Source organism: Cucurbita pepo, chromosome 2 (genome assembly GCF_057944985.1).
Source record: "Cucurbita pepo subsp. pepo isolate OVF chromosome 2, ASM5794498v1, whole genome shotgun sequence".
Lineage (NCBI taxonomy): Eukaryota > Viridiplantae > Streptophyta > Magnoliopsida > Cucurbitales > Cucurbitaceae > Cucurbita > Cucurbita pepo.
Window position 1 is genome coordinate 6,047,130 of NC_141799.1, and position 10,273 is coordinate 6,057,402.

General features: G+C 37.7%; 1 long non-coding RNA gene across 1 annotated transcript; it reads left to right on the plus strand.

Moving 5' to 3' along the window:
* Window positions 1-5,381: 5,381 nt before the first annotated feature.
* Window positions 5,382-6,230, plus strand: LOC147793417 (uncharacterized). The gene is made up of 2 exons (XR_015419778.1): window positions 5,382-5,613; window positions 5,921-6,230. It is a non-coding gene; the product is annotated as an uncharacterized LOC147793417 (long non-coding RNA).
* Window positions 6,231-10,273: the final 4,043 nt, after the last annotated feature.

Consider the following 10,273-nt stretch of genomic DNA (forward strand, 5'->3'; position numbering starts at 1 on the left):
TCACTATATATGACCATTTACATTATATGACATTTACCACATATAGCTTTATTATGTAGAACCGTAGAACGAGCTATAAATAAGCAGCATGCTCCATAACCCAACACTTGCGTTATGGGGCCAACTACGGAGATGTCACCTAAACTCTACTAGAGAATATGAGAATAATGTCTATATAATAGTATGATGACAATTATGGGTTGAAAAGATGTCAAGGTTGCATTTTTAGAGCCTCTAAGGTGATTTAAAAGTATCAATGAGGTGTTACGATCATGGTCAAAGTGTTATAGAAATTTTATGGAGATAGACTACAATACGAGACTTTCAGGATATGTCTTAAATTTAAGAATGATTTGGGCGAAGGATCGCCATGATTACAATTGTAGAATGTGTCTCTAAATCAACTAAAAGTTCCATGGTAATCTTCCCTATACCCTTACACCAATATATTTCATACCTCAATATAAACCTTTGTTTTGTTTTTTGTTTTTTGTTTTTTCTTTTTTAGAAAAATAGCCCATTTCAAGATGTTCCAAAGGTATTGTGGTAGTCAACGTTCCAAGACCCTTTATTTGAAGTTGGATTTAGTATCCCAAGTTCTATTACATGTAATGATATCCACTATGCCTCTGCAATACCAATTATCTGTACCCTCTTTCTACCAGGAGAATCTTTTAAATTTAGTTTGTGAGGATATATAGGTAAATGGGTCTGTTGTTGGACATTTAGCAAGGTTTAGAGGATGTGACTTGAAAGTCCAATTTAGCATGGTTTTGAGGATGTGACTTGAAAGTCCAATTTAGCATGGTTTTGAGGATGTGACTTGAAAGTCCAAGTAATACATGAAATTGGTTAAACCATTAATCTAGTTAATAGAAGAAATCAAGTTATCTTAAATGACTTTAAAAAAAGGGTTGGAATTAAGGTTGGGTTAAATATTTGATATTTTTCCAGCATTAGTATCCACATGAATGTTGATTTCAAGGATGCACTTGAGCCATGAACCTACTAAATGGACTCTTTTCCTCATGAAATTGTAATGGAAAGCTTCAAATGACATGACAAGGTTATGTATGAAATTTTGTGGTCATTGGATTAGGTTAGGGGCAAAGCCATGGGTAGCTAAAACATGACCAAAATCCCCTATAATCATGGCTCACTGGCTTATGACCCAAATGACCTTTGCATAGTATAAATTTTTTCCTTATGTGATGGTTTAGAAGGATTATGAAAATATTCAAGGTCATTGGAATATGTCGAGGATTTAAACCAAGATTTGGGTTGGTAAATGACCAAAAGTACTCCATAAGAATTCTATGATATTTTCAAGACCGTAAAGAACTCTAAATGATATGAAACTTTATAAGGGGCTGATTTATGATATGAAACTTTATATGGAGCTATTTATGATCTTAAGGGTAATTAGGTAAGATCCATGAGTTAATGTAGGTTGTTAGAAAATTAATGGTGTATCAACAAGTGGGAGTTATTTATGACCTCAAGAGACTCATTTATGGCCTTAAGGGGTGATGGTTGATGGATTATGACCAACCAAAGATGGTATGGTTGTTGCAACCTTTGAGCATTCCATATTGGAAATATGAAATATAGTAATGAACTTCAACGTGGGTCTACAAAAATTCTGAAAGGATATACAATGATGTAGATGATCGTTGAAAAACTTACCAAGTCCATATACTTTTTACTTGGGGAGGATACCTATATTATTGACCGTTAGGCTAACTATACATGAGAGATATTGTTAGACTATATGGAGTGCAAGTATCGACAATGTCAGATTGAGACCCACGCTGTGCACCCAATATCTATCATAGTTTTTCATAACATTGAGTACTCGCGTTGACTTCATTACTGGTATCCATCCACAAACCGATGGTTAGATGGAGCATTTGAACCATATCTTGGAAGATATATTGCGTGCCTGTGTGTTGGATTTTGCAGGTAGTTGAGAATTTAAGTTGTATCTTATGGAGTTTTTTTATAACAACATCTTCGAAGCAACTATTGAGATGACATCATTTGAAGCATAATAGGGGAAATGGTGTAGGTCCTAAGTTTGTTGGGGACGAGGTAGGTGAATGAGTGTTGCTGGGATTCGAGTTAGTCCAGACTACCAATAGGCCGTACAACAGATCAGGGCGAGAATGCGCACAAATCAGAGTAGACAGAAAAATTATTTTGATGAGAGGCGTAGGAGCTTAAGATTTGAAGTGGACAACATAGTATTCATGAAGGTGGTCCTGATGAAAGGCGTCTTAAGGTTCAAATGTAAAGGCAATTAGAGCCCATGCTTGATCAAAACATGGGCATTTAGTGACCCGCACACCCAAATTTACCTGCAACCGAACCTAGTTCGGCAACCCTTGCGACATCCTGCTCCATAGTCACCCCATAACCAAACCAAATCAATATTCTGACTCACGTGCCTTCTAACGTTGGCTGAGCTCGGTTTCAGTGACTCTATTTCGACGTAGCTGACATATTTGGCTCGTATTTGAGTTATTCGAACTTTTGGGACTTGCAATTGAGTGAGTATGACCTCATTTTGGTCCATCTAAGTTACCTTTTGGCTAAAAGTTGAATTAGTTGACACCGTTGGATGAATTAAATTGTATATCCTGCCATAACTTGATGACGTGGGTTTACATAGGTGAAATTGAAATTTAAGGAGCGGTTTTGAACCAGTTTTAGGATTATCTTGTAACTTCGACTTAGGCCAGCTATATAAGTGGTTCTACTGTTGGCATGGTTGGATGAATTGAATGATGTTGGCATGGTTGGATGAATTGAATCATACTATGAAAAGAGTAGGTTGTGACCCTCACGTATAGACAAGACAAGGTGACAACATAATAGTGATGTCCAACCAGCCACGTAAAGGCCGAAAAAATATGAATGCCATGATGCGACCGAGGAGGATGGTGCATCATCTAACCCACCATAGAAATGTGCATAGGCAAGACAGAGGCAACAATATTGACAGAGTGTCATTGATAGACTTGTTGAAGGGTCGGGTAGGGCCCCAGGCCTTAACGTCAAAAAGGGAATTTGGGCATGCCATTCTGAAATCAAGTTTGTTCATATAAAATTTGAAAACTCATCAAATTTGGTGTCAATTGGACATAGGACGAACTCTTCCTGACGCGGTATGCCCATTTCTCCAAAATCATGTTTACAACTATCATACCAAAAATTGTCTATACATGAACCTTAGGAGGAGGCGTGATGTCAACTCTCCACCGTCTCTGGGCCCTGTGGCTAAGTGAGCTACCCTATGACATATTCATGTGTCACAGACGAGTGTCTTCGACGACTTCTCTTGAAATGGGTATTCCAAGACAGTGCCGCACGACACTGGTGGGCCAATATTGTGCCATTGTGTATGTGTCAGAGGTTGGATTATGCACTTGCTATCCATAATAGATTTTATAAATGAACTAACATGGACACAAGATGATCCAACGCCTCGATATAACTTGATGGATGGATGTTTGGGACGTCTCGATCATGTGAGCGACATATGGGTTTGTTCTCGATGAGCATGATCGAGCGAGCTAAGTTAATCGATGACATCCCAGGACTTGGGATGACATTAAAACATGATGGCCATGTCAATTGGAAACCAAGATGAGAATTGAGACGTGACGTTGCACGTGAGAGACCTTAGCCTCAAGTAGAGGCAAGGTCGAGTCGAATAACTTGAACTAGTATAGAGGCAAGTCGGTTGGGTTGCAGAAGGTTGAACATGCACACGTAGGCCCTAGCAAGCTTGAATTCCGCACAAGTTGTATTCGGTTGACGAAGACAAACCTCACCTAAGGTCCAATGAAGTCATGAAGACAAACGAAAAATAAATAGGAGGCTTGGATTTCCCTCAAGGCTTGTCATGAGCGTGTCAAGATCACGATGTTAGACGGTTGAGAATGTACAACCATAAAAAATGGCACGTTCTCTGTGGCCCCTCCATGTGTCGTTTTTTATGATTGCTATGATGTAAATTATGTTATGTAGTGTTATGACTTATGTAATGTCAAGACTACGTGATGATGTATTATGACTTATGTTATGCTATGATATTGTGCACACCATGTTAGCATGTTTATTTTCTAGACGGTGAAATGTTGTTATGTCAATAATGTATTCTTGAAAACGTTTATGAAAGAACGAATGCACAATCTACATATTATATGATTTGAAGCTACAGAGACCTCATTCATTTTTGTGTCATATGCATCGGGATACTTCCTCGTCATGATTAGTATGGACGCGTATGTTACGACATTTATGTCTGCCATAATGTTATGATACGATATTCTGTACACCATAATACTATGTGGGCTCCTTTCCCTCTATGGCTCTGGTAGTACGAGTGTGAGCTAGCTGAAAGGCAGGCCCAGGGGTACGTATACATCCGCCTAGTGGGTCCATGTGTGCATACTTGGGTCGTGTGCAAAAAAATACTAAACATCTCATTTTAGCTCAAACTGAAAAGAAGAGTTTAAGGCCATGAAATAGGGTTTTATGAAATAATATGAAATAGGGTTTTATGAAATGTTATATATCTATAATTATTTTTTTATTAAAAATCTTATTTTATATGGTTTTTGTTGTATAAAAGAGTTGATAGAGTTATTTAAGTCATTCTGTGCTTTCCTGTCCTTTGTATTTGCTTTTCTTATTTTTTTTTTCTTTATCTGTATTTACTATGTGGGGTTTTGCTTTTCTCGTTTTTCTCTTTATCTATATTTACACCCTTTTAATTTTGTTCACAAATTTTTTTTGCCATTTTATTTTTAATCTATTTATTTGTCTACTGATATAAATTTATTGATCTAATATTATGAATCTAATGTGATTTCCTAGAATTCATATAAATTATTCGCATTTAGTTTCTGACTCAACTAAACAATTGTCATGATTTAATGAATATTTAACCATGATTGGCTGTGATTTCTAAAAAAAATCGGACAAATAAAATTAAGATTTAATATATATCTTACTGATCATATCTATCTCCACGTAAATCTTGTCTTGTGAATTGGGTAAAGCCATTCTCATTTTTTCCTCAAATTAATTATTATTATTATTATTATTATTTATTTATTTTTTTTTTTGTAAACTGTAATTTTTTTCGACTGAGGTGGGCTGAGGAGAGATAATTGGGGAAGGAATGAGAGGTTACTGCTAGAAGGGAGGAAGATTGTTTCTCTTTCTTTTAATAGCAAAACGAGGAGACATAATCAATTGAAAAACGGCCCACTACTTCTCCGCAGGAAACAAAGGAAAAGAAAAAGGCAAGTTTTGTATGTTTTACATATCTTTATAACCTATCATTTTCAAGCTTCAAAGGAACCCAATTGTTTTCCATATCTTTTTTGAGAGCTACTTCGACTTCACGAATGGCTCGACACGAGGGGAGCAGCGGAGTGGTTTCGATGAGCACGGTGGCTGTTGCAATGGCGTTGCTGCTGCTGCTTGGCTTCGAACATGGCGATGCTGCTACAACTTTTGTTGTTGGCGACTCGAACGGATGGAACCTGGGCGTGGAAGGATGGCCTAATGGGAAGGTGTTTAGAGTCGGTGACATATTAAGTGAGTTTTCAACTCTCCGTTTTGATAGTTGAATAGTAATGTTTTACTTGCGTAATCGTATCTGTTAAGAATAATGCTCTGATACTATATTAAGAATGAAAAACAGAAGTGGGATCGAAAGTCGAAAATATTCTACTAACTCTCCAAATCCTGGAGATAAAATAAATTGTATCAAAACACAAGTCAAGTAGCAGACTCGTTTTAAAGCCTTGAGGGGAAACCCGAAAGGGAAAGCCCAAAGAGGATCTGGGTCGTTACATTACGTAAATCGCAAATCGCAATGAATACATACATTTTTTTTTTCTAGGATTCAACTATAACCCGACAGTTCACAACGTGGTGGCAGTGGACGAGGGGGGTTATAGAAGCTGCATAGCTCCCAGAGGCGCCAAAGTGTTCAATTCAGGCAAGGATGAAATCACTCTCTCAAGAGGAAATAGCTTCTTCATATGCACCACCCCAGGCCACTGCCAAGCTGGGATGAAAATTACTATCAATTCCCTCTAGTTCTTGACCACCCCGTATCGTTTACACATCGATCTCGATGTAAATGTTCTAAGTAACGATGATTTGGAAACATTGTGGAAATAAAATAATTGATAATAATTAAGTTGTTATATGTATCTTATTATTATTTTTTCTCTTTGTTTAGATCGAAAAATTAGGATAATAATGTTAATGCACTAAATTGTTTTTTTTTTATAAATTAATATAAACAAAAAAAAATTAATATAAATTAAAACGGTATGTTTCCTTAAATTTTTTCTATTAATAACCATAATATCATATTTATTAAAACTATTATTTATAATAAAATAAGTTCAATTTATTTAATGGGTATGTATTTAGTTTTTGATGGGAAGGTTGAAATTTAAAATAAAAATATTATTTAATGATTTAAAATTAATTAATTTAATGCTTATAATCGATAATAATTTGTTCATTAATTAGTAGATTATAATAATTTGTTCATTAATTAGTAGATTATAATAATTTGTTCATTAATTAGTACGGTTTACATATAGAGATAATTAATTATATATAAATAATTAATTAATTAGGAATGTTGATTTATATAAATATAAATATAAAAATGAATTGATTTGTTTGTAAGCTTTTGTTTTTTTTTCTTTTTTTTTAATATTTATAGATCGTATTTGAAAATTTTTATAATTATTTAAATATATATTCTATACATTAGCTAGGGTTGTGAATGAGAAAATCAACGAATCTTTGTCTGGAATAACGTCATATTATGAAATTTCATTATCTTACATCTTACATCGTCATGTTGTCATGCATCGTGTCGTCATCATATAACATCATCATAAAACTCAATTATGTCATCATACGTCATACATTATACATCATCATATAATATAGTCACAACGTCATAAATATAAAGCATAAATGACACATACCAATCTATTTATAGTAAGACTGTTGTTCAACCTATTTATAGTAAGACCGTTGTTCAACCTATTTATAGTAAGACCAGCCTTATTATCTAAGACCACTCACTTGAGTTGGCTAAGAGGCCAACCCATTAAGACCAGCCTTATTAGTAACTTCCTATTAATAATACTTATTATTTATAGTAACTTCCTACTAAGACCAGCCTTATTATTTATAGTAAGACCACTAGTTGGCCTAAGGCTACTAGTTGGCCTTCCTATTTACTCATAATTATAGTAAGACCACTGCCTTCCTATTTATAATAAGATCACTTAGTAGACCACTTACTTGTTTGTCACTAAGACCACTTACTTGTTTGGCGTTTTGCTAAATTCGAGTACCTTCCTATTTATAATAAGATCACTTAGTAAGACCACTTACTTGTTTGGCGTTAGCGGCCGGTATTTCGCTAAATTCGAGTACGCTTGTCTTCCGTCCCTCGAATGCTCCAAGTATCACCCGGAGTCGTTTCCTATTAGGAGGTCCATCTCATTTCGTTAGTATTTAGCATTTCTAATCTATTTAACTTGAATTTGGGAAATAGAGCATACCTCAATTACCTTAATTTATTTTATTTTTGAATTATGACTAAAATTTTAAACGTTTATTTAAGAACATGAAAATGGTCGAATAATCATTAAAATGTTATGTTTTTTTAAAATCTTATTTGGAATTTAAATACTTTCTTTGGAACAATGGATTTTATGGTAAAGAAATGATAAAAGAAAGCTTTCAAATCTTATTTAGAACTTAAATACTTTCTTGCAAATAATGGATTTTATGGTAAAGAAATGTTAAAAGAAAGCTAACCCAATTTTTAAAATTGAAAATTAAATAGTCATCAATTTATTTAAGAAGGTATAAGGAGCGGTTTTGAACAAGCTTTAGGATTATCTTGTAACTTTGACTCATAAGTGGTTCTACTGTTAGCATGGTTGGATGAATTGAATGATGTTGGCATGGTTGGATGAATTGAATCATACTATGAAGAGAGTAGGTTGTGACCCTCACGTATAGACAAGACAAGGTGACAACATAATAGTGATGTCCAACCAGCCATGTAAAGGCCGAAAAAAGACGAATGCCATGATGCGACCGAGGAGGATGGTGCATCATCTAACCCACCATAGAAATGTGCATAGGCAAGACAGAGGCAACAATGTTGACAGAGTGTCATTGATAGACTTGTTGAAGGGTCGGGTAGGGCCCCAGGCCTTAACCTCAAAAAGGGAATTTGGGCATGCGATTCTAAAATCAAGTTTGTTCATATAAAATGTAATAGCCCAAAAAAATAAATAAAGAAATAAAGGAATAAACATAATTATAAAAATAGTTAAAATAATAATAATAATTAATTAATTAATTAAAAAAAATCATTCCCCACTTCTCTCCACTGACCTCTCATCCCTCCCCCACAATAAAAATCCTTCCCCACTTCTCTCCACTGACCTCTCATCCCTCCCCCACAATTATCTCTCCTCAATCTATCCTTAATCCTTATGCCAGCAGGTAACTGTTACTGCAAAAAAGAAACAGAAAATCTGCGATGTCCCACGGTTGTTGGATTTCGATAATAGCCAGGGAAATCCTTTATTTTCGGTGAGAGGAAATTCTCGACAGGAGGTTGTTGGAAGAAAAATAAAATGCGTAAATAACAGATAGAAGGTCTGTTGACTGCTCTTCAAAATCAGGTTGTGAAATTTTCTGAACAGATTTCCTATTTAAATATAACCTATCTAAAGATGGGTGGAGAGTGGCCAACTGAATCTGTGCCACTTCCTAGAAAATTGCCGTCTAAGAATTCGCTAATCCATTCGACGTGTTTGTCAAATGGTCAAACGGAGAACTAAATGTAAACGAGTGAATCTAAATAAGGAAAAACAAAGGTTTTATCTAACAATCTACTCCTAAAACCTGTGTTATATCTACCTTATTTCGTTTCGTTTGAACTCCGTTTTGAGCCCTATGGCTCGGTGTCCCTGGCGGCATGTCCTCCAGACTCCACGTCTTGTTCGGCCGCCTCTTCTTCGAGTTGGTGCGCCGCCAGTCCAAGTGGTTCACCTCTCCCTAATAGATCTTCCATCTTCCGGTACCTGGTCGAGAGGTTTGACCGGTTGCTCGGTGTCCCTGGCGGCATGTCCTCCAAACTCCACGTCTTGTTCGACCGCCTCGCCTCTTCTTCGAGTTGGCGCGCCGCCAGTCCAGGTGGTTCACCTCTTCCTAATAGGCTGGCGGCATGTCCTCCAAACTCCACGTCTTGTTCGACCGCCTCTTCTTCGAGTTGGCACGCCGCCAGTCCAGGTGGTTCACCTCTTCCTAATAGGTCTTCCATCTTCCGGTACCTGGCCGAGAAGTTGACTGGTTGCTCTATCTCTAGCTTTAAGATGTAAAGGCAGTTTGTCGTGCACCGAACTTGCGTGAGCAACCGTCGTCGATCATCGCGGATCCTAAGTAGCCCGCGTTTGATGGAAATGTGGCAGCTGACCTTATCGAGTTGACCCAAGCTCACAATATTAGCCTTGAGTCTCGGGATGAAGTAGACGCCGGTCAGCTTGTGATGATTGCCTCCCTTGCCAACGAATAGGATGGTGCCGTGCCCTTCGATCTCGACGAAGGAGCCGTCGCCAAATTTTACCGTCCCGCGAATCCCCGAGTCAAGCTCGGAGAACGCAGACTTGGCCCCGGTCATATGGTTTGTTGCCCCCGTGTCGAGGACCCATCGCCGGTGCTCTTGCTGCTCGCCTCTTTCACCGATTTGAGCGAGCACTCGCTCCTCCTTCAGTCGAATTGGCTCCCCAGCCGGTGCATTTGTTATGCACAGTTGGAGCTCTTCCTCAGGTTCGACGCTCACCGGAGCAGTTATGCCGTCATCGATTACCTCTGTGGATTTGGGGAGCTCTTCCTCGGGTTCGAGGTCAGGTAGGACTGATGCAGTGACCATGAAAAGGGCCAGCTCATCCTCCGCGGATTGAGCCACATGGGCCTTTTCGGCCGTCTCCTTGTTCCTGAGCTTGCTCCAGCAATTCTTGCTCAGGTGACCTCTCTTCCCACAGTACGAGCACTGGATTGGCCCGTCATCAGTCGACTTCTCCTTCTTTTGATCCGCCTCTTTCCCGTGCATGCGCTGGCAAGATTTCCACGACTTCTTACCGCCTTTGCGGCTGGAGGGCCCATTGCTCTCGCCGGTGTCGTCACGGAGCTTTAG